The following is a 25321-nucleotide window of genomic DNA, read 5'->3' on the forward strand; positions in this document are numbered from 1 at the left end:
GCTAAAAACAGCAATCATAACACAAGATGTTTGTTTCATTCCTATGCATTTTTGTATCCCATATTTTATTGACAGCTTTACTTTTAAAATCATTTTACTGGCACATAGTAGTCATGCCAATTTATGTTATACACTGTGGTATTTCACTGCATGGGTAAGATTGTAATGATTAGAAGAGGGTATCTGGAATATCCAGCATCTCATTCGTCTACCATTTAGAATTCATAAATACGGTTAGGGTTAGGGTTAGGGTTAGGGTTAGGGTTAGGGTAGCATACTATTTAGCCTTTACCTGTGGATCACTCTAGTGATTTAGGCTGTGATTTATTGTGGCATTATTCTACTAGCTGAGATTTAGCTTTCCTAAGTGGGGTGGATTTGTAGTTAGCTCTGGACATTGAGTGCCTAGCAGCTGCTTTGTAGTGGTGCTCTAGTAGGTTCATACAGTATGGTGCAAATGGCACTGGAGTGGAGACAATAAACTCTAAGTCCAGGGCCTTATCCAGTGCAATATTAGGGATACAAAACATGCCATGAAGGTGGTGATAAACCTGAGGGGTCTGGCAGCTTTGTAGAGGCAAGGTCACCTAGGTGGGCCTTGACCGGTTGCTTTTCAATGTGGCGGTATTTGCACAGCCACTGAGGAATGACTTAATCCAGATGGGTTGCCAAGTGCTTCACCGGGAAAATGGTGAGCAAGATGTCTGACCCTCTGCATCTGATGGGAGGTTCACTGGGTGTGCATCCCATTCAACTATGAAACATTTTTTTTTTAACAAGGAAAATTAAAATTTTAACTTAAAAAGAAAAGACTTACAGTTCTCCTTGTCTACTTTCCAGGACCTTGCTGAGGCCAGATCACCTAGGGTTGATTTTCAAGCTGCTTGCAGAAGCTGAAGGCAGCTGGTCAGAGATGTAAATTTGATTTATGGATAACATGGCAGGTTCAGTGGCACAGGGTAAACTACGCAGCTGGTTCTTGTGGCTATGAGTGAGTGATTAGGGTCAACTGACTATTGCTGGATGTCTCAGGAAGAAGAATAACATTATCCAGATGTTTCCTGAGACCATGCTGGAGAAAACTGTCCATTTCACTGTAATTAAAGAATAGGCATAATAGTTACCCTTTCACTCATCAGCCCCCAGGGAAACAGAAACCATTATTTGTGAAAACTGAAAGTACTTGGTGAAAGTTACTTCTCCAGAAGACCCTTGGTAGTGAGCCAGCACCTGTCTTATTTGTTTGAGAAAATTTTTTAAATAATATTCTTTAAATGGATCACACTTAAGAAAATAATTTATATCTATATAAACATTAGGTCATGTTTATCCCAAGAAGGATATTGGAGCACATTTTTTAACTACTTGGATGAGCAGTGAAGTAAGTTCAAGTTGCTATTTTTGAATTCTCATGCTAGCCACTCCTAAATGTATTAAATCAAGAGTTTAGAAAGTTAAATAGCAGGTGTAGGACTTAATGAACTGCAGAATTTGGACTTATTGGTGTGGCAAAGAGATTGTGACATTCATTTCCAATTAAAGTTATTCTGCAAAGATCAATGAAGCACATTTTCACAAATTGAATCACAGTAAACTAATAAACAAAATTCTTCCAACCCTACTGATGGCAAATTGTTATTTCCTTAACATTTAAAATCCTGACACACCATTAATTATGAGATACAAGGAGTAGAAACTTATTCACTTATATGTTTGGTTTCTTTTAACTACTTTTAAGGAGGCTGCATAAGTATAATTTTCCATATTTAACTTTTTTGGTCTTTGATCCATCAGCACTTTTTAAAATTGACTAAGTTACATCCTAATGATTTAAAGGGATGTTCTTTAATAAATTAGAAATGGAACAGTCATAATGTAATTTTAATTAATGAATGCATACAATACATTGGTATTAGAAATAATGGGTGTTATGGAAAAAGGAAAATAGCTTAAGACTTTGCTTCCAGAATCATTGGGCTGTTTCAAAGAAAATTAAAATGTTAATTTAGCAAGCTTAAATGTCACTACTTTATTCAAAGGATGCATAAATGTCATGATATTCTAAGGACTTCCTCACCTTTCACCTCCCCTTGATATTTCCTTCAAAAATATACATTTTAAAAAGTTATATATTGTATAATTTTATTTAAATTTGGGTTATTTTCGTCAAATGAAAGTATCAAAACTGAAGTCACATCTGAAAGAATACAGTGCTGACAGAAACTCTTGTTTTCAAAGAACAAAAGGAGATACTCAGTTGCTATAAGTGACTTGTAACATTTCCCTTCCAAGAAACTCGAGGATTTCAGAATACCTTACTTCATGGAGGATTCAGGTTGTGATTATAAAATAAACTGAACCTGTGTTATTGCAAGATTTCAAGGAGTAACACGAAAGGATGGAGAAGCCAGGGCAGCGTAGGAAGTAACATGGTCTTCATGTTGTATATGTGAAAGACAGAGTTTGTTCTCTTTATAGGAATAAATAAATCATAAAAAATACGGTTTTACTCAATAGTCTTCTGCTGCCAAAGAAGTGTCCAGCAAATTATGAGATGGCTTATACTTTATGACCATTCCTAACATAAATGAGAGCCTTTCAAATAGTCCCTCCACGTTGACCAGCGTGATGGTGATTGCCGTTTTGTGTCTTCTGATCTCTCCTAAAGACACAACATAAGACACAACAAGGTGAATAAAAATTCTTTCTGATATTCCACTGCACCTCCTCATTTCTCCTCTTCTTCTAACTCCACTTTTCACTTCAGTGGTTCTTCTGTTCACATTATTTTTAGATTTCGTAGATCAGGAACATAAATGAAAAATCACTGTGGGTATTTGTCAATTCTGTTTACAAAAAATGACTAAACATACACATACAAAAAAATGCACTTCCCTGCAAGCATTTCATCCACAAATGTAAAACAACAAAGATAATAAAAGGCTCTTAATATACAACATTTATTTAAATTGAATGTTTAGCTTCATAAATTCACTAAATTTATTTTTCCAATTTCGTCACATACTGATCACATGTCATGAATCATAAGCCTGTAGTACCAGTGAGAATTGCAGTATTGGTCACCTTATTTCAACTTATTATGTGATTGAACAGGTTCTTGTTTATATAGCATTTTGGCTTTTTAATAGGGATCTTGTTAAATGGCAACACTCTTTCCGTAGGTACAGTTGGTGTCTGAAAACCTACAGTTCTAATAAGCTCCATGCTGCTCATCTATGTATTAACTTTTGAGTACCAAGAAACAAAACTGTTTTTCTCTATTAATAGCTAATCTGCAAGGTGGTGTTCTTTCTAGAACTATTAAGTGACCATTAAGTGAAGGAGAAAGTATATAACTGGAAGTCCTTAAAAAGTCAAAGAAATTACTGTGTGAATATTATGTAATTGGGATATCTTTGAAATGATACCATCCACCTAATTGGGCTACCCCCCCCCAAAAAAAAAACTCATCAGTAAATTATTTTGATTTTGGGTCAAATGTTGCCTAATGAGGTTATCGCTACTCTTGACTCTACTTGGAAAACAGCCTTGCCAACATTAACTTCTAAACGGTGCTTCCTTCTGTTAGCCTAAAATAAATCCCTATTAGGCATCAGTTTCTTTTTACACGCATTCTAATCACAGATAAAGAACACTGATATGCCCTTCAGTACTTTTTATCTCTCTTACTAAATCCTATGACAAAAAGCAGAAGAGAAACAGGTATATTAATTTTCAAGGGGTAGTAACTTCCATATTCATGTGTTTTCTTTGAATTTCCAAAGCACAGCAGTTAAGCTGCCCTCCATTATCTTCAGAGTCATGCACATTTTCTAAAAGTAGCCCCAGAATACAAGGGCAGTGATAACTGTAGTGTGTTTATTGGCACCCAAAAGGACTAGTCCCTGTTCCAGAACCAATCAAAATGTCCTTATTTGGAAAAACAAATATTTTCAGATTTAATTAAATTAAGGCTCCAGCTTGATAGAAATACCACATGTGCCTTTTTTCTCCATGAATAAAAATTTTAATAACAGTAGTAGGATTGAATGAGATCATACTTAGGCACTCACCTTGTGATATCATAGATGTTTCTGCTTATGATTCCTACAGGATGGAATCCAATCAGTTTTATTGAATGTAATTCTGAAACTTTGCCATTGGAGAAAAGTAACAATATATGTAACTATCGTGGTCTGTTTATTCCCAAAGCTGCTGTATTCTTGTTAAGTGAAATTCAAACTAGTAGCTTAGCTTTGTGCTATTATATAAAGTACAGATTCTACATATCAAGGAGTTATCTTTTTCTGTATTCTGTCCTTGGGCCATGACTTTCAAAGAAGCAGATGCTACATTTTCTTGAGAGTGAGAAGAAAGAATGGGGTACAGATTTTTTTCTTCCCCTTTATTAACATGCCTTTCACCAAAATAGGTTTTTTTCCTTCCTGAGTGAAAAGTTTGAAATTTGTTGGCCAGCAGGAACCTATTCAGAAAAGCCACCTAGATTATCAGTCACTTGTCTGATTGATACTGGAGCATCAGGAGGGTGGGCTATAGATCATGTAACAATCTGACAGTCAGTTGATTCCATGCTAGCTTTGTTTGTTCCTGAGATCTCTATGATAAAAGCTGGCTTCTAAATAAAGAACAGTTATTTGTCTAAGTTAAATTTCAGTTTCATTCTGAACTGATGCTGCTTCGTGTTGCATTAACAACAGGTAGTGATCAATATTAGAGAATATTTTAAAAATTTTTGGTTGAAGGACATCATGTAAATCCAAGAATTTATTATACCTTCCTTAGTTTCCACACATTTTTTTACATTGGGTTTACGATCAGATGGAATTTATATCTCAGATGCAAATGTAATAAATCCTAATACATCAAATTATATTTTAAAATCTACTTCACAATATTCTCCAGGTCAACATTTTTATAAAAAAAAGTACATTAATACAAAAATCTTGGCTTATCTTTGGATAATGTTGCTATAACTCTTTGAATCCACTTTGGAATGATATTTTTTTTTTTTGTCTTAACATCTCTTGCTGTCTGAAAACTTCCATTCATGCAATAATGAAAGTTAACATTCATTGACCACTTATTAGGTACCAGGACTGAAAAGTCTACAACCTTCTCTGTTTGCATCTCTTATTTAGCATATATGCTTTTGTTAAAGCCTGAAGTGACAGTTCAGGAAACTGGTCTAAACTTTTCTGAAAACTGAGGCACAGAGAATCTGAGTTACTTGATCAGCCAAGGACACAAAGACGGTTAGGAATACATCTTTGTCACATCACATCTGTGTGACAAAAGAACAATAGCAAATCTGTGATGCAGAAACAAAGGAGGTTTCTAGCTCCATTCTATGTGAGGCAGAGCTTCTCAGAGAACAAAGCTGCCTTTGAAGCCAGGGATTGCTCCATCTCAAATCAGCTCTGTGGGGTGCAGAACATGACAAGAGGGGGCCAGCACAGCAGAAAATAAAGTTCAAAAAGCTCTAAAATTATTCACAGTCCTTTGGTATCAACCCTTAAGGAATCATTATTATATTTTATGTATGTTCCTAACTTGTCTTTGTTAGTTTCTCTTTGATATTTTTGGCAAATCAGTTTAACCTTCAGCATCCTTCATTTATTCTACCTGATTACATCAAACAAATGAATAGATAGCATAGAATCAAATACCATTCTATTCTGTGCTGAGAAAGCAGCAACCCAAAATGATTTTTTGAAAAATTTCAAATATTGAACTAAGAGGATGTTTGTATACATTACTTTATTGAATATATAAAAATCCACTCAGATTTGAATGCTGGGGAGAAATTGTATTTCTGAATAGATAACTGCATGTTTGGCATATTGTGTGTGGAATGGTTAAAACAATAACTTAGAAATAGGAACCTTGAAAACTAAGCTTCAGATTACAGCATTTTTGTCTTTGTATTGGTTCCTGCTGAATTCTTCCTTCAGGCAGGATTTTCTTCTGAGTCCTTTCCCTAGAGTACATAAATCAATGTAATACTGCGCTGCAATGGTATCTTAATGTGGTAAAATATCACAAGAGCATGAAAGAATGCTTTTAGCAAAGGTCTCAACTTTGTTCCTGCCTCATCAGTGAGGTGTCAGCTTGAAAGTCCAGGTGGACTGGAACCATTAGAGAGAAAAGGAGGGAAAGATAGATGAAAGAGGTTGGAAAGTGGACAATTTAAAATAAAGTTTATGGGACAGGCACAAACAGATCTTTTAGCTTCATGGAAATAGAGCTGAAATAAATTGGGAAAATAGCAATGTTACAAGAAAATGAAAGGGCACTGCCTTCCATCAGGTTCCCCAGCAATACTCTGAATGGAGATCTGCATTTAAGAGTTTTATTGGAGAACTCTCTTGGTAGCACCTGTAAAAGAATCAAACAGAATTGAGCAGAAGTTATAATGTGGTGACAACGGAAGACAAATTCATCTTCTTCCAGAGAACTTGGATTCCTTCTAGAAATTAAAAGGCAGTTTCTTGCAAAGATACATAACAAAGGTGGAAGCTGTTGAAATATTTATCAAAACAGAAAATACAATATTTGATATTCAAGAACTTTAAGATACGATGCATTTCAAGATACCCAGAGGGAAAAGTTACATTTTTCTATTTGTAAGCAACTTAGTCTATGCAATCAAAAACACAAAAATTAAATTTCAGTTACACATAAGATCAATAGAATTCATTTTGAATTGATAGCATATCTATTTTCTGTTACCTCCAAAAAAGCCTCCAATAGTATTATTAGTGTCTTCAAAGACATTAGATTCTTGGTCCTCCTGTTGTCTAATGGCATTCCTCTGTTGCTTCTGTCTGGAGCATTTCATATCATCTTAACTTCTAAAGATTAGGCAGGAAGAGAACAAAAGGGTATATCCCAACTTGCACAGACTTTTGTCTTACGCATATTATTTATTTACACAATGTGCCAAACCTTTGCCTATTCACAACACGAATGTAAGAGCATAGTGATTTCCCCTACCCCACCTTCCCTCCTGTATTCTTCAGCTACCCTCTACCTTGTTTTTTTTTTCTTCTTTTCCTTAATTTTTACAATGGTGTTTATTCATTTCAATCTGTGATCACAGGCTTAGCACTCTGTTAAGCATAGATATAAACACATAACAAATAGAAGGAGAAAAAAAAACCTATTCCTCAGCAATGCAGGCAAAAGTTGTAAAGATTAATCAAGTCTGAGGATGTCAATCTCAGGTATATGAATTGTATTTCTGTACTTTGTGTTAGTTATCACAGATGAGAGGAAAGGCGACGTTTTCTTTTTGAGACTGGCTTATTTCACTAAGCAATAATAGTTTCCAGTTGCAACCATTTGGATGTAAAAGACAAAATTTCATTCCTTTTTATGGTTGAGTAGTATTCCATAGGGTATATGGCTCCCATTGTATTTATCAGTTCTTCAGTGGATGAGCATTAGGGTTGATTCCATATTTTAGCTATTAGGAATTGAGCTGCTATAAACCTAGAGATATAGATCACATTGTCACATGTTAATTTGATCTCACTTGGATTAATTTGATAGATTCCCTAGAGTGAGATAGCTGGGTCCTGAGGTAAGTTTGTTTTCAGGTATCAGGAATCTCCACACTGTCCTCCATACTGGTTGCACTAGTTTAGCTTCCTGCCTTCAGAAGGTTAGGGTATCATTTTATCCACAGCCATGCCAGCATTTATTGTTTTCTAATTCCTGTATCGCAGCCATTCTTACTATGGTGAGGTAAACACTGATTCTGGTTTTTATTTGCCTTGCTCTGGCGACTGCAAGCTGAGCATTGTTTTTCCATAGGTTTGTTGGTCATTTAAATTTCATCTTTCAAAAAACGTTTCTTCATGTCCTCTGCCCATTTCTTAACCTGATTGGTTTGTGCTGTTGAGTTTCTTGAACTCTTCATACACTGAGTATTAATCCTCTTTCAGTTGCACAGTTGGCAGATAGTTCCTACCACCTGTTAACTGAGTCTCCATTTTGTTGATGTTTTCTTTTTGGAACAGAAGCTTCTTAGCTCTGTATAATCCCAATGTCTAGTTTGGCTTTAATTGCCTGCACTTCTGGGATCTTTTCCAAGAAGTCTTTGCCTTTACCCATGTCTTGCAGAGTGTACCCAGTGCATTCCTTTAGTAATTTGATGGTACTTGCTTGTAAATCTTGATCAATTTTGAATTGATTTTTGAATAAGTTGTAAAGTACAGGTCTTGTTTCCTTGTTCTGCACATGTATATCCAATTTTCCCAGCAATATTTGTTGGTGAGACTGTCCTTAAACTCTAGATTTATTTCTGTTTGCTTGTCTAAAATTAGTTGGCTGTAGATGTGTGGGATTTTTATACTGCTCAAATGATATTCATGGATCTCTTTGTGCCAGGACTAAGCTATTTTGATTAAAACTGCCCTGTAGTGCATCCTGAAGTCTGGTATTTTGATGTCTCCAGTATTGATTTTGATGTTTAAGCTATATTTTTTAAAAAATGATTTATTTTTATTAGAAAGGCAGACCAGATTTATGAAGAGACGGACAGAGGGAAAGATCTTTAATCCACTGGTTTAGTCCCAAAATGGCCCCAGTAGCCATAGCTGAGCTGATCCAAAGCCAGGAAACAGGAGTTTCTTCAGGTTTGCCATGTGAGCTCAGGGGCCCAAGCCTTTGGACTATCCTCTGCTGGTTTCCCAGCCCTTAAGCTGAGGGCTGGGTGAGAAGTGGAGCAGCTAGGACACAAACCAGCAATCATATGGTATCTGGGCACTTACAAGGTGAGGATTTAGCCAGTGAGTCATTTGTGCTGAGCTCTGTTTAAGAATTTTATTATTATTATCTTAAGCTATTCTTGATTTCTTGTGTATTTTTGCATTATTTTTCTAAATATGAGAGGAACATTGTAGGTATTTTGATTGGGATGCAATGGATTTATAAATTGCTTTCAGAAATATGAATATTTTGATAAAATTAATTCTACCAACTTACCAAATGGGGTAGTTTTTTTTTTCCATTTCTTGGTATTGTCTTCAATGTCTTCATTTATTGTTTTATAATTTTCATCATAAAGGTCCCTTTCATATTTGGTTAAATTTATCCCAAGGTAGTTGAATTTTTGCAGGTATTGTGAATAGAACTGATCTTACAGGTTTTATCCAGCCATGGAATTATTTGTGTGTTTATATTCTGCAACTTTATCAAACTCTAAGTTGTGGCAGCCTCTTAGTAGAAGAATATTTTGGTTTCCTTATATATAGAACTATGTCATCTGCAAGCAAGGATACCTTGACTTCTTCTTTTTTTAATTTGTATATCTCTGATTTTTTTTTCTTGCCTAATGGCTCTGACTAAAATCACTGTATTGAATAGGAGTGGCAAGAGAGTGCATCTTTGTCTTGTTCTAGATGTTAGTGAAAATGCCTCCAACTTTTCCCCATTGAATATGATGCTGGTTATGCATTTTTGAAATGTTCCATTGTTGAAGGATCATTTCATCCTTCTATACCCAGTGTTTACATTCTAGTGGAACTATGATCTTCCTATTTTTCACTTGTTGAATATTATATATAATATATTATATATAGTTGTACATTATGATTACATACAATGGAATAATCTAGTTAAAAGTTTATATAATTAAACTAGTTTATAACTAAGAATGTCTTCTAAATAACCTTCTGAACTTCAAATAAATTGTAACTAAATAATCAAATAATTGCCAACACAGTAAGTACTTTTGCTGAGAATAATTAATAAAAATGAATGGTTGACTAAGCAGAATATGGGAAAAAATAGTGGAATGCCAAGAACTCAGCAATGATACTGAGTGTTCATAGTACAGTTCTGAATCTCTGTTGGGCTTGGTGAAAACAAATGGATTTTTTTTTACTTTTTTTCCTTAATAATAGAGGATTTCTTTTTCTACCATAGAATTTTTCTTTTTTTTTTTTTTAGTCTATATACTTTTACTGAAACCACATTTATCATCAGCTACCATTTATTGAAAATACTGTTCCATATTCAAGACAGTATCAGTATGTATGGGGGGGAGAAGGAGATACGCGTAGTTGCTTTGCATTTCAATGACCTTTCAAAACCTTACTTTTTCCTGTGGAGGAGATAATACTTAATAAAGTCAAAGTCCTCTCAATTGTTTAACTTTTAAAATCAGAATGTCATAGCTTTGAAGTATTTGAAGTAAAAACTGGCTTTCCGAATACTGTGGAAGCCTCAACCTGACTCTACTTTTAAAGCTTAAAAAAATCAAAAGACTTTCAGTTTGACTATAGAAATCCTAGCTTTTATACATATGAATTGCTTAGAGAAATTATCATTTTTACTACTGTAATATGAACTTCTGACAGGTTCTTTTGAAAATCTGCTTTATTGAATGTGATTATATGCCCTTCTTTAATATTAACCAGAAGCAGGGTCAATATTTTTCAAGTTTAGTATTTCTATTATTTTTTAAAAGTATTGGAAATCAGGATTCAACTTGGGTTTTTAAATGTGATCTTATGCAAAATGCCATAGGAATCATAAGTCATATAGTTTGCAGCATGAAAATTTAATGTAACCATCCCTATAAACATGATCCTATAGTCTTGCATCCCCCCAAAATACTCAAAATGGGAATCAGTTAAAACCTGAATTCTATTTCAGAACAAGACTATATCTTCCATATCAGAAGGGAAAAAATGAAATAGACCCAATCCTGAACTCTTTGTTCTAGTTCATATTGCTCCTCAAAGTTCCCCTTTGCTCTGGGAACAAAGATCTTCCTAAAATGTACATTTGACTAAAACTATTCCTTAAATCTCAGCCTAAATAAATGAATCTTATTCCAAATCATTTTCCTATTTAGTCAACCATTTTGTCATTGTTTTGCATGCCTGCCCATTTGATTTCTGCCACTTTCCACTTTGTGAGAGAATCAGGGAACAAAAATCTTGGCGATTAGTATGGGAGAGTAACAGAAGATCTGTAGTCTCCTTTGAATATTGAGTCGTTCTAGGGCTGGCATCCTAAGCACTGGCTTATCCCTCTGCAATTGGATTTCAACAGTTTGTTGGTGATCTTAACTTGTTCTGTGTCTGCTCTTGACATTGGCTGCTACATCCTGTTAAGTGCTTCCCTTGATTGCGGATGCAGACCGTATAAATATTTCTGATTATTTTTACATGTTTAAATTATGCGAGTGAAGAAATTTTATGTTTTTCACAGCACAGATTTGGGATCATAGTGATACTTTCCACCCTTTCCTCACTGCCACCTGCATGTACATTGTCCCTCCTCCCCCTCCCTGATTCACTTATTTACTTATATATCACATGCTTTTAGTCCACTTCACAGACACAGGCTTATCTCTCATTTGGCAGAAAATTCAACATACAGTAAGTTGAAAAGACAACTGTTTCTCAAAAGCAAAGTCTACAAACAATAATGAAATATAAAATGTAAACTTTGCTCATTTGTCAAAGATCAGTTGGAGATTCCAGCTTTGATTTTGTTTTGTGAGATTATTTTAGCTATTCAGGATCTCCTGTGTTTTGATATGGATTTTAGCATCGTTTTTCTTCTAGTTTGTAGAAGAATGTCGTAAGTATTTAATTGAGTTTTCTTTGAATGTGTAAATTGCTTTTGATAGAATGGACATTTCGATGATACTAATTCTACAAAGCTACAAACACAGGAAATTTTTCCATGTTTTCATGTCTTATTTCTTTCATGCTTTATAATTTCCATAGTGGAGACCTTCACATCCTTTGTTAATTTTAAGGTGTTCAAATTTTTCTGCAGCAATTATAAAGGGACTGATCTTACAAGCTTTTCTCAGACATGAAATTTTTTTTTTTTATAGAAAGGTTATTGATTTTAGTGTGTTGCAACTTTACCAAACTCTCTTTAAAGATCCTACTATTTCTTAGTGAAGCCTCTGGTGTCCTTATATGTAGGATCATGTCAAGGCAAATAAGCATAGTTTGAATTTACCCTTCCAAAAATTGATCATTTTCATTTTTTCTGCCTATTGGCCTGTTGGCTCTGGCTGAAACTTCCATAACTATAATGAATAGCAGTAATGACAGACAGACATCATTATCTGTGTACATATTAGTAGGAACCTAGGATGGGAAACAGAGCCAGATCGAAGTCATGGTACTGTGATAAAGGGATATAGGCATCCGTGGAAGTAGCTTGCTACTTTTAGTTGCCTTCTTCATTTGTGTCTTTTAGTTCAACTTTTCCATGAGTTTTTTTTGAAGTGTGCTATATTTTCTTACATATATCAATATATAGCACACTGTAATAATAACTGTAATAATAGGTGCTAGTTATCCAAAAGCATTGAACCAACTAATGTGTTTCCTTCAGCAATGTGTGAAAATATCCATTATCTATATCATATCAAACCTTTATTCTTTCCATTTTTTTAAATCCTAGTGATTCATGTGAGTGGGTTGAAATGTAACCTAATGATTTTAATGTTAATATATCTGATGACTAATGAAGTTAAGCATTTTTAAATTTGGGGGCCATTTTGGAAGTTTCTTTTATAAAGAGTCCTTAAGTTTCTTGTTGGTGTTTCTTTTGAATTTTGCAGTGATTTTTATGATGGCCACATATTCTTTGACACCTCTTATGTTAAAAGAGGTCTATGTCCCTTCCTGAAATGTTGGTATCGGCTTGTTATTTCTTCACTAACAGGAAATTGAGTAAGTGATGCCAAATGTCTTGGGACTAAATCATAAAAATATCCTCATTGGTCACCATAAAGCTTGTTTTCGTAGCTCTGAATCTGAAATTTGAAAGCCCACTTACTCAAAGGACTACGGTTTTTACATGGCCATCTGTAAGCACTCCTGCTAATGGCTAGGCACATTCGTTTAGCATTCTCAACAAAGCACTGGAGTTCTAGGCCCCAAGCACCAACTCATTTCCAACTGACTACTATCAATATTTCAGAGTCTACCTAGCAAAACCTGCCTAATTCCTGACCCGGAAAATCGTGAATCAAAAAATAGTTCTGTTAAGTCATTTTTAGGTAGTTTTGTTTAGGTAGTTTGCCATGTAGCAGTTGATAATCTGGCCACTGTATCTGATCCCTGAAAATGTATTGGCGTCATCAGAAAGTCGAGGCCTGTGACACTGGTTTCTGCAAATGGTCATTCCCTATTGGAGCAGATTGGTAAAGACCCAAAAGAAAATGAGGAAACTGTTGTTGGAGTTTAAAGACACTAATTGTGCAGGTGTGGAAAGTCTAACAATACTGTCACCTGTGGTGTCTGGAAGGTAAGAAATGCCCCGAATAAACTCAGTGGGAGAAGACAGTAGACATATTGCTGATTTTACTGCATGGCATCTTCTAGATACCTGTGGGAAAATGAGACAAGACAGATGAACTAAGGAAGACATTGTGTAGGTTTGTAATAGAAGTTAGAAGAAATATCATTCAATCTAGTAAAATATTCATACAGCAAAAAGATGGTTTGAAGGCAAAGATTAAATCCTCAGTATTTCCAGTTTAAAAACTGCCTCATACAATCCAGAAATAGGTACAAAATTGTTAAAATCTTGGAAAGAGTTAAATTGTTGTCTCATACTTATCAGCTAACAAAATAATATCCAAGCTGCTGTTTCCAGATTCTTGCTACTTTACTACAGAGTTTCTAAGTTATGGTTTAACAGGTATTATCACATGAGAATTGCTTGGAAATGTTTAATTTAAGAAATATTTGTGGATGAATCTTGTTTCTAATGGAGTAAGTCATAAACAGGTATTTAAGAAACCCAAAGGATTTATGTCTTAGACTGAAGAGATAGACACATGATAAAAAGACTCATTGGATTCCTGAACTTTTGTGAATAACAAATATGACAGCCACTTACCTGTTATGACTCCAAAGGGTACAGTTGAAATCCATGGAGACTCATTCTTGGGGGAGAGGGGAAGGAGCAGGTCCAGGCTCTAAATGAAACTGCTAATACTGTCCTCTATTAAACTGCACTTACTGCTCTGTTGTGTACTTTAAGGAGAGTCTATTGTTACTATCCTGTAAGGTCCCCTCATTGTTGTCTGGTTCCATGTGTGTCTTGGAATGGGGAACAGAGGTGAACAGGCATCACCGCTTTCAGATGGGTACCAATAACTATCTAGAAATAAACTAAAGCAGCTTTGTTCACAACCAGGCATCGTTTGGATGATTAGACTTGTGAAAGTTGAGCCTTTGATGAAGAAGAGTCTTAATAGGACATGAGAGTATTTTTCACATAGAAGGAATGAAAATGGTTTGTGATCACAGGGTGGACTCTAAAAGTTTTAAAAAATGATAACATGTTTGACATGCCTTCAAAGTAATCATCCTAGGATCTGTATTCCAAGAAACTGGGTTGAGGGGCTGCAGCCAGAAGTACAGTTCAGACATTTCAAAAATATGTTACAACGGGATCTTAACTGGTGTTTTAAGCTCAAGGTTAACAGCCAACACCATTTAACCTATTTAATCGGGTTTATAAAATGCCTGATCTATATGCTTATCCTATCTAAATTTGACACTAAATTATTGCAATGCAATAATAAGTCTTAATACACAAATTATCCTTTATTGTTATTCTCCATATTATCCTGAATTACTTCATCCTTCTTTTTCATCCTACTATGTGGGAATAGACTCCCTGTGGATCAAACAACACATGCTCAGAATCTCTATATTCTACAAGGAGAATAAAATTAGATGTAAAACATAAAGAAGAAATAAAAACTATCATAATTTCTAGAAGACACAATTATGTGCATAGAAAATCCATAGATTAGTTTAGGCTAAAACAGGATTTCCTATAAATGGCATCATGTTGTGTATAATCTTTTCTGTAAGGTTTTATTTTACTTGAAATATGTTTCTAGGATTATGGTTGTATATGGTCTGTTTATTCCTTATCCTGCTTATGGTTACTTGCACTCTTTGTAACTTGCGGTTGTAGTGAATAAAATGGTGAGTGTTAGATTTTATTGCCACAAACCCCACAAGCCAGATGCAGTAAGTTACTCAGGAGGTCTTTATTCCAGCGAGAAAAGTAGCCGTGACTAGCACCACTATCAGGGAAGAAAGGAAAAGTAGGAGAGCGATTACAAAGGGAATGTGTCTTTTCTAGTAATGGGGCTGGCAGTGGGAGCATGGGGGCGTTAGAGACTGGTGAATTAATTGTCAGGGCCATGGAACAATCGTGGATTGGAAAAGGAACAGGAAGTCTCCTTTTTTTAAGATCTTGCTAGGAACCAGGAGCTGACTTATAAAACTTCTAAGAATACAGAACTAGCAGAGGTGAGGAAGAACAGGGGAAGGGAGCATCTAAAATAGCACCGAGCCTCTTATTTTTTTTTTAAGATTTATTCATTTTATTACAGCCAGATAAACACAGAGGAGGAGAGACAGAGAGGAAGATCTTCCATCCGATGATTCACTCCCCAAGTGAGCTGCAACGGCCGGTGCGCGCTGATCCGAAGCTGGGAACCAGGAACCTCTTCCAGGTCTCCCACGCGGGTGCAGTGTCCCAATGCATTGGGCCGTCCTCCACTGCTTTCCCAGGCCACAAGCAGGGAGCTGGATGGGAAGTGGAGCTGCCGAGATTAGAACCGGCGCCCATATGGGATCCCGGGGCTTTCAAGGCGAGGACTTCAGCCGCTAGGCCACGCCGCCGGGCCCAGCACCGAGCCTCTTATGTCAGGGCAGTCTTTACAGTGGACGTCTGAGCCACTCCTCACAGTTAGGAACAATCGTACGGGAAACTTTCCATGACCTTGTGTGAGGTCAGTTCAAAATGCTCATGAGAAAAATAGATTTGAGCCATGAAATTTGTAAATACAAACTTTTGTTACTCAGTAAAATCTCCACCGAATTCAAGACATTTTGGTAAATGACAACAGCTGTTTTCTTTTTCATTAAAGAACCTGAGGGTCCTGGAAATTTAGTCACATCTTTGCAGTTTTTTGTCACTAACTGAATAAGATTGGTGCCCTTTTAAACTTAAAGATTAGAAACCAAGCGAAGTCGAGGGCTCCTCATTCAGAATGTAAGATGGAGGTATACTGATTTTTCATTCAAACTGTCCAAAGTTGCTTTGTTTGATGAAATGAGCAGGAATATCATGGATTCTAGTAAAACATTCCTGTGTTTCCTGTACTAACATTTTGGCTGATTTTCTCCAAACACTCTCAAATAAAAGTTTTTTGTCCTGTGGTCCTCTAGAAACATAATATGCAAAAGATCTGGAGTATTGAGAGAACTTGCCATAACCTTTGTCCCTGAGTGTCTACTTTGACTTTACCTGGGCTCCCTCTGCCTCTCAGTTGCCGATGCCTTTACAATATTTTGTCTTCCAGATCATCCAAGTAAAACTGTATTTCAATTCCTGTTTCAGTTCTCTGAAGAAGCACATCAGGATATTGACCCCACGTGTTTAAAATTTCCATCAGAAATCCTGCTGCATCTGTCATTGAATTAATTGGGTGCGACAATTTTTATACTCATGGTGCAGGAAGTGCACTTCACTTTAATTGTTCATCACAAATTTCTTAGTTAAGCCAACTGAGATGCCTGTGGTGTTGGTTACTGTGTCTGTTGTTATTCATTGCTCTTCGTAAATTAGGGCATGAAATAGATTTTTTTTCCTGCAAGAAGATGTGCAGGATCATTTATGAGTTTCATCAGCATCATTTCATCCTATCTTAAAATGACTCATCTAGTTCTAAACTGTACATTTTCTGAAACAGTGTTTCACGTGTTTCATAAAGCATGATTCTTTCAGCTAAATTTTACTGTAAAATTAAGGTTTCTTCAGATTTCAATTTGCACAAAATTCATATTGCTTTGAAAGGGATTCTACTGCAACTGCTATCTTATCCTTTGTAGTGTCTCAAAATAAACCCTAGTCAGGCATATTTTATCAAGTTAGCGTAAATTTATCTCAGTGTAAAAACATTTGGAAATTTTAGTTTTTTGGAAATGTGCATTCTCATTAATTTATCAAAGCATTCTCAAATTTCTCTGCATTAGTATAACTTCAAAGAGGAAAACTTGATTCATACAGCAGGTACATGTTTAGTTTTATAGGAAATTGCCACACCTTTAACTAAATCATTTAAAACATTTTATTTTCCCACCGATGTTTACAGTTGTTGGTCTTTTTGAGTTATCCTAACAGATTTGTGTGGAATATACTTGTGATTTAATTTGCACTTATTTTATGACGAATGATGATATGCTTCTTTATGTGCCTGTTATAAATTTGTGTCTATTTGCTTATATATCTATCTATATTGTAAAGGCAGTTTTTAAAAATTTTCCCCATGATACAGTTTTGTAGGTATAGGAATTCCCCCCTCCACCTTGCCTTTCTCCTCCCTTACCTCCCTTTTCCCACTTCTCTGTTCCCCTTCCTTTCCCCCCAGATTCTTTCAATAGTATACACCATCAGCAACAGTCACAAGTCCAACATTCTGATACATTTAAGTACATCATGGCATTGTAGGTATAGCTGGTAGAAAATTTAGTATCCTATTGTCAAGGCATATTTAAGCAGTTTCATTGAGAATCCTCTCATTTGGGAGTAGAGATGCATACTCAGTGTTATCTTCACTTCCCAGTATGCTAGTCTCCTTTATACAATTCATGTATAAAAATACATGTATATACATGCTTACCTATATACCTGTTTGTGTTTTCTGTGACTGTTGCCTTCTATCAGATAGAACATCTTTTTCTACCTCAGTTTTTCTCCCTTACATTTTGAGGTTCCAATTGCAAATAAAGTCTACCCCATATACTGTCCAATAGATCCTTGGAAGCTCTGATATTATTAGGGGTGGGTCTTCTCTCAGTTCTTCAGAATAAGATACGCTATTCTCATCCCACAATTCCAATCCCTTTCCTTTGTCATCTCTCTTCTGATGCCAAGGCTACCCAGTGTTTTCAAGATTCTGCATTCCTCATTTCTTCAGTTTCTTCTGTACTTGATGTCTGCTCACTGAACCACCCCAAGCAAATGATATATCCTTTGTCACTTAAGGGACAACAATTACTGTTTCACTGTCATCTGAAACAGTCAAAGCAAAGACAGTCTGTAAAGTTGGCTGCAAAAGGAAAGTTGGACTTTGGGTGAGCCGCAACTTTATAGAAGGCAGCAATGATGCATACGTTTTTCCTTAGATCTAACTGTTGCCTTCTTGAAAGGGTCATATTCATTTCTGAAGAGAACCTAAGAAAATCTCATGGAGTACATGTGATTCTGATATGGTAATGAGATTCTTGCAAGTCCACAGGCTAAAAAGGGCTTTGCTGGCAGCCATGAGGACTAAAGGGACAAGTCACTTGATCCGCACTGGACATTCCAAACCCAGAAGAAATATCTCTAAAATCATCTCCCATGAAGATCCAAGCAGGAGAGAGAGTTTCCTCTGAGCTCAACCAGGATCTTTCTCATGACTTCAGCTGAATTTGAGTTAGAAATACGGATATAATGGGATATGTTCCCCTACTGCCTTCACCTACAAGTATTCAATACATTGCAGATCTGAGATGAATGAAGCCAAATGTATAAATTGAGTCAGACAGTGATGTTGGTGTTTTTCTAGAATGAGAATATGTGATCAATAAAATAAATTTGATGTTATTTTTATATTCTAGTGGCTGCAGAAACCAGGAGGATTGTCTATTCATGTAATGGCAGGCTTCCCTAGGCCTCATTTACAAAAGACCCAATCCCGTCCATCAGGGCACAGCACGGGAGTTTCAGTCACCATTAAGGATCAGTGTACTGCAGGGAGGGGTTATTTTAATTTTAATGATTTCGCTTATAGTTTAATCTTGTTTGAGTTTTAATGATTTGACACATTAGAGAGACCAAGTATTTTATTATGCTATAAAGTGAAAGTTGAAGCACTTTTCAGTTTGCTTTATTAAGCAAAATACTTGAAAATCCCCAAATGCTTCCACAAAAGAGACTTTGCCTTTATTCAGACTTTCTGCATCTTCAGATCCTCTGCCAGGACTCTAGCGTCTGAGTTGTACCGTACATTCCACAAGAGAAGCGATGCTTCCTCCCCTCTCCCGCTTCGTGTGTGTGTATAACTTACTCCTTCCTAACATTCGTTTCTTTTCTCTTTGTCTTTGTATATTGCTTGCAGCATTTTAGTGTCCTCTAAAGTTTTGGTTCTTTGAGACTGTTTGACATTTCAAAGTATACTTTTAAAATCCCAGTAAATCCGTGTGCTTTACTTCTCCCTTTTTATTTATATTTTTGCCCTTTCACTGCTGGCTATATAAACTATTTACACTCCTTCGGTTTTTATGCTGCCTTTGGGCTAATTATTTAACTTTAATGTACATTTTATTTTGTCATTGAATCTGTTTTCAAGGATTTTCCACCAAATAGTGTGAGTAAAAGGGAAAGCAAGACTTCAAAGACACACAGACACACTGTGCTACACCCCCATGCTGACAGTTATTTCTAATTCAGCTAGAATCTCAATATTGATTAGATTCCACCGTCAATAATTCTTCATTGCATAGAATTCATGTGAAACTATCAGAAACATCCAGGAAGAAAGGAGGAGATAACTTTCTGGAAAGGTTGAAAATCAAGCTGATTAATTCAACATTTCTTACCTATACTGCTAATTATACATGAAATTATGAAGGAAAAAATCAGCACTGATTTCATTTGTCAAATCTTGTGATAATACTGTGCACAGAGAAATCAGTATACTAAATTTTCTAACTACTATGCTCAAGGAAAAATCAAGAATAAAGTCACATTTCCAAACCTACAATTTAGGGTTTAAATTGTAGAATGTTCCAGCACCCAGAATTAATCTTTAGGTGCAGTGTCCTCAGGAGATTCATTCTTTTCTTCAAGAGGGAGGTCATCAGACCAGATACTCCCTTGACAAATTAAGCTCTGTTTCCTAGATAACAAATACCCAGTCAAGGATAAAACGCTAAAAGGAAGTGCAGAGCAGAGGAGCAATGAACTTACCCTTCCTTAATTTACTATCAGACTGAAGTATCCCCTGACTCCCAATTCCCTTTAATCTCACAAAAACTAACATTATTTAAGTGGTCAATGCTAACCTATAATTCGTTTTTTTTTATTATTATGTAACTGTATCAAACCACTAATATACAACCTGCTGCTGTTAGAATTGTGTTTTGAACACGACATTTCTGTTAGCAGTGATTGAAGTATTTTGATGAGAAATATCCATCTGAAAACGAATGGATAATTCAGTTTTCTCTCTCAATGCTAGTTGCTTCCTACTCTTGATCCTTCAGAAACATGTTTTTCCTCAAGAAGTAATCTTGTGCAATAAACAATCTCTTTTCTTGATGAAACAAAATTATAAGAAAAGGATAAAATTTTATATTTAGGCAGAATTTCTTATTCGTTTTCAGTGAGCATTGTGAACACTTCTTGTACTTTAAGCTTGTTAGATCAATTGAGTTTAGAATATTTTCCTTTTCTGCTTTTCACATACATTCTTACTTGATGTTACTACAATGATTTTTATGCAATGAGTTGAAAATATGATTTCATAAAATAGGGACTCTATTGAAGAAAATTTGGTGCCCTTTTATTGTTTAAAAATGATTTTTTTTCAGTTTTGCACTAACGTAAGAGGAAAGAAGCATAAATTATTGAAAATGGGTTAAGTCTGTACTAGATAATATGTTTGAATTTTTAACTATTTCAATTATATATATAGCAACAAAAATCTAATAAACTTTTATATGTGTAAATTCTTATAGTACAGTCTTTCCTGGACATAAACATATGCAACTTCACAACAACTAGCATGGCAAGTTTAGTTTCTATCACCATCTGAAAGATGAGCAAATAATCTCAGAAATGTTAAATTAATTTTTCAAGTTCAAATATATAGTGAGTGGCTAATCAGTGTGTTAAATTAAGGTCTGCCTGAATGAAGACTGGGCTCTTCTTTATACAGCAAGTAGACTATTCTCTTAAATTCATATAAGGTCTTTGTGGAAACAGTATTTTTATTGGGGTAATTAAAAAAAACACTTTTCAGTGAAGCTACAGAATAAATTTAAAATAGCAGGAAGAGTATTTTTAACTGAAAAAAAAAAATAGTGCTTTGGCTTTTCAAAGAGCATTTAATTCTCATGGCCATGCCTGTCTTATATTCCTACATCCATTGCACATGAACTATTAACTTTAGAATTGGTTACTCTAGGGTTCTATTTACATTTTTAATAGATGAAATATCAGAGGAACATGAGGACTAAGTTATATTCAAGTGAATTTACAGGAGAAGTGATTAGAGTAATGAAATGTATCCTGATACCCTATATATGTCAGTAAATAATTAAATATATTAGTGTAAATGTGATGTCAATTTGTGCTAATTGAGACAATTTTTCAGAGACATTATTAACACTAGAAAGATGTGAAGGCAACTTGGTCTGTGTGATTTGCAGGAGACTGCTTTGACCACCCAGGACTCCTTGTTAATGAACTCTGACTTGGTTAAAGTCCCTCTGAGAGAAAGCATTTAGTCTACAATTGTCTTGCTAATGAACACTGTCAAAATGTAGATTGGTCTCAGGTGCGCTATTCTAAGATAAGCAGAAAGTTTTTGTCTCAGCTCAACTTGTTGGGCAGAACTAGGTAAGCAATTTTACCCTGTTGGCCTTGGTTAATTGCAAATTACGCGTTTTGTTTCAGTTCTCAGGACAAGGCAAAACAATTATTACCTGATGAAACTGGATGCCATTTTCATGGCTGTATAAAGAAGTAGGGGCCTCCTTTTATCAGCAAGAGAAACAAACATTTTAGATACTCAAGCATGTTTCTTTGACTCTCAAACAGCTACAAACAGAAAATCACTAAAGCTAAGCTCACTTGGGTTTTGCCACCTCTTTTGCACCATAGCAGGCATATTACAATGCCTACATGTTGTATAACTTTTCACGGAATTCATCTTTATAAGCCAATTCTAAGACCGTTTTTAAATAAGTTTGGTAGTTTTAATAGTTTCACAGAAGCAATATTGTTAAGTACCATTTCTCTGTTGCTTAGACGATATTTCTGCAATAGATGCAATTCAGCTTACATTAAAAGTCTATCACCATGCAGTTATGTACTTAAATTAGCCTACTAAGCCCCAAATGGAACAAAATGGATGAATCAACTTCAATATAATATCTCTGTTATAATTTAAAATTATCTTATGCTCTTTACTAGTCCAAAGCTGCCAACAATTTAGCATTGATCAAAAACCTAAACCCTCAGCTTTCACACTTGCTTTCTTCATTTTCCAAGAGCTTATGGCATACATGGTTGGGATGCTGTTTACACAGCCCAGAAATGTAGTTATCCAGGGGGAAACCTAGGGTACACACATGAAAATATATAAACACATATTCATACATTTGCCTCTGTTTCTAACTTGCTCTGTTATGAAACCCTTTATATATAGGTGCTAGTCCAACTGTGAAGTCGCTCCTTCATCCAGCCTTTGGTCTCCAGATGTCTTTAGTAACAGGAACATAAATTATTCACTCAACTTCTGTGAGAATCCTTTTTTTTCACTATTTTTCTTAATAGAAAGACTCCTAACAATATCCCAGCCTTCATCATCTTCATTGCTCAGTGTTGTGTCCACTGCTTCCTCTTAACTGTGGTTGGTTAGTAAAGATTCTCTAATGAACATGCGTTGAATGAGATAACTTATGTCAGTTTTCCCCCAACGGCAATTTAAGAAGCACTGAGCAAATAAAATAAATCATAGTATCTCATCTTAGGCATCTTACAGTTTTATTGGAAGTTAATATGCAAATATAAGTATCTATTAGAGTAGAATGTAATAGCTGATTTAAAAATACAAAAAGCATTTAGCAACACAAAGTAGACCTTTGGAATCATCTAGCTCAGTTCTCCCGATGCACTTGGTTTTCAACTCTCAACTTATAGTTCAGTTCTCCCTTATTTCTCTTCCTTCAAACTCCCTAGACAAACTGTTTCCATCCAGCTGATTCTTTTTCCCATTCTTTCTCTTCACTGCATCAGGTCATTCTCTCTCTCTCTCTCTCTCCCTCTCTCTCCTGTAGCTTTATTCTTTTTCTTGTCATTACTGTGCTTTGATTTTAACACCTGTAACTCTCCTTCTGAATGTGACTGCGTTTCACTCTACCATTCTGAAGAGCGTTGAGCTAGAAATATTTACCACCTAAGATTTTCTAGTTTTCATCATCCTTTTGATATTGTGCTCTCAAAGGCTAAAACTAAAAGAATTTCTTATTAGCTTACCAGTTCCCTTTATTTTCAGTAATGTTTCTTAGTTTCTCAGAATCTCCTTTAAAGTCTCCATGTTCATATTTTTAATTTACCCCCATACTATTTAAATATTGCTAAGTCCTACACTTACCACATGGACGTCTAGTATGTATGTAGTTAGACCTTGATAGTATGTATGTAGTTTTTGCCCAGTGGTTAAGATGATGATTGAAACAAACAAACAACAACAGGCCGAGCACATTAACCTAGTGGCTAAATTCCTCACCTTGCACACGCTGGGATCCCCAGATGGGTGCTGGTTCTAATCCTGGTGGCTGCAATTCCCATCTAGCTCCGTAGTTGTGGCCTGGGAAAGCAGTTGAGGATGGCCCAAAGCCTTGGAACCCTGTACTTGCATGGGAGATCTGAAGAGGCTCCAGACTCTTGGCTTCGGATCCACCCAGCTCTGGCCATTGCAGCCACTTGAGGGTGTGAATCTATGGACAGAAGATCTTATCTGGCTTTCCAATAAAATAAATAAATCTTAATTTTTTTTTTCGCGCACTACGTAGGTGATAGAGGGCTTAATCTCCAGAATATACAAAGAGCTACAAAACAACCAAAATGTCAAACAAGCCACTCAAAAAATGGGCACGGGAAATGGGCAGCCACGTCACAAAGGAACAAACCCAAATGGCAAATAAACATATGAAAAAATGCTCAAGTTCCCTGGCAATAAGGGAAATCCAAATTAAAACATCAATGAGGTACCACCTAACGCCAGTAAGACTGGCCCACAGGAATAAAAGCACCAACAACACTTGCTGGCGAGGTTGCGGGGGAAAAGGGAACCCTACTCCGACACAGCCTCTATGGAAATCAGTATGGAGAACATTCAAACAACTCAAAATCAACATACCGTATGATCCAGCAAATCTTAATTTTTTTTTAAAGTCCCTCCCTTATGCCCCTATTGGAGTAACTGTATTCAGTCCCAGCTGTGTTCTTGGTCCCAGGCTCCTGCCGATGCACAACCAGAGAAGCATGTGATGACTTAAGAAGTCGGATCCCTGTCATCCCTGTGGGAGATATGGATGTAGTTTAGGCCTCCTGCCTTCAACCTGGGACAGCCCTAGATTCTGTACCACGTTGGGAAATAAACTGTTGCATGCTATCTCTCTGGCTGCTTATCCACCCCTGAAATAACAAAAATTTAAGAACACCAGGTGGAAAAAAAGGTCCAGTAAAATTGCTTCTTGGCTATTCTCTAATAGATCAATCATTCCTTGTCAAGAAATGCTTACTGCATGCTTGTACCTTCATTACCTCCATCTAGCTAGTCTCCATAATCTTCCCATTCTACGATGTGTCTTAACTGCCTGCCACTCTGCTTCTATTCTTCTATAGTATCCCTAGTGAATATGTCTTGCCTGTAGTAGATTCTTGATAAACATTTGTTGAATGAACTAATTACTGCCTCTGCATTTGCTTCCTTTGTGTGAATTATCTTCCACTTTTTTCCTTGATGGAGATGCTTACTCATCTGTTATCCCTTACTGCTTTGATAATAACTCTGTTGGAGGCATGACATAGATACCATTTATAGTTATTGATGGCACTGTTTGTCTTCACATTTCCCCCCTGTTAGATATTGAACTTCCTTAGGATAGGCATCTGAGTGCTATTTATTTTTGGTATCTTCATTATGTCTACAATGCTTAGATACATCAGTACTTGATTAGATATTTCGATGGATGTGAGGCTACTAAAAGCTTCACTAAGGAGATAGTGTTTGAACAGGGCATTTTTAGAAACAGATTCTATTCTGGTATCATGAGAGCTACACTGTGATTAAACTGAAAGTAAAGAGCATTCTCTAAGTGTGCCCAGAGTAGCTAACTCAGCTGAAGTGCAGCAGTACTAGGAGGAGAGACTTGTGAAAAATCAGACTGACACTGTAGATCAGAGATGATTGTGGGGTACCTGCTATGAATAGACAAATATATTT

At 35.9% G+C, this 25321-nt stretch overlaps 1 protein-coding gene across 2 annotated transcripts in view; it reads left to right on the plus strand.

Moving 5' to 3' along the window:
- SPAG16 (sperm associated antigen 16) overlaps positions 1 to 25321 on the plus strand; it is an 886848-nt gene that overhangs the window by 822560 nt on the left and 38967 nt on the right. The gene's annotated exons all lie outside the window — the stretch shown is intronic.

Source organism: Ochotona princeps, chromosome 5 (genome assembly GCF_030435755.1).
Source record: "Ochotona princeps isolate mOchPri1 chromosome 5, mOchPri1.hap1, whole genome shotgun sequence".
NCBI classification, from domain to species: domain Eukaryota; kingdom Metazoa; phylum Chordata; class Mammalia; order Lagomorpha; family Ochotonidae; genus Ochotona; species Ochotona princeps.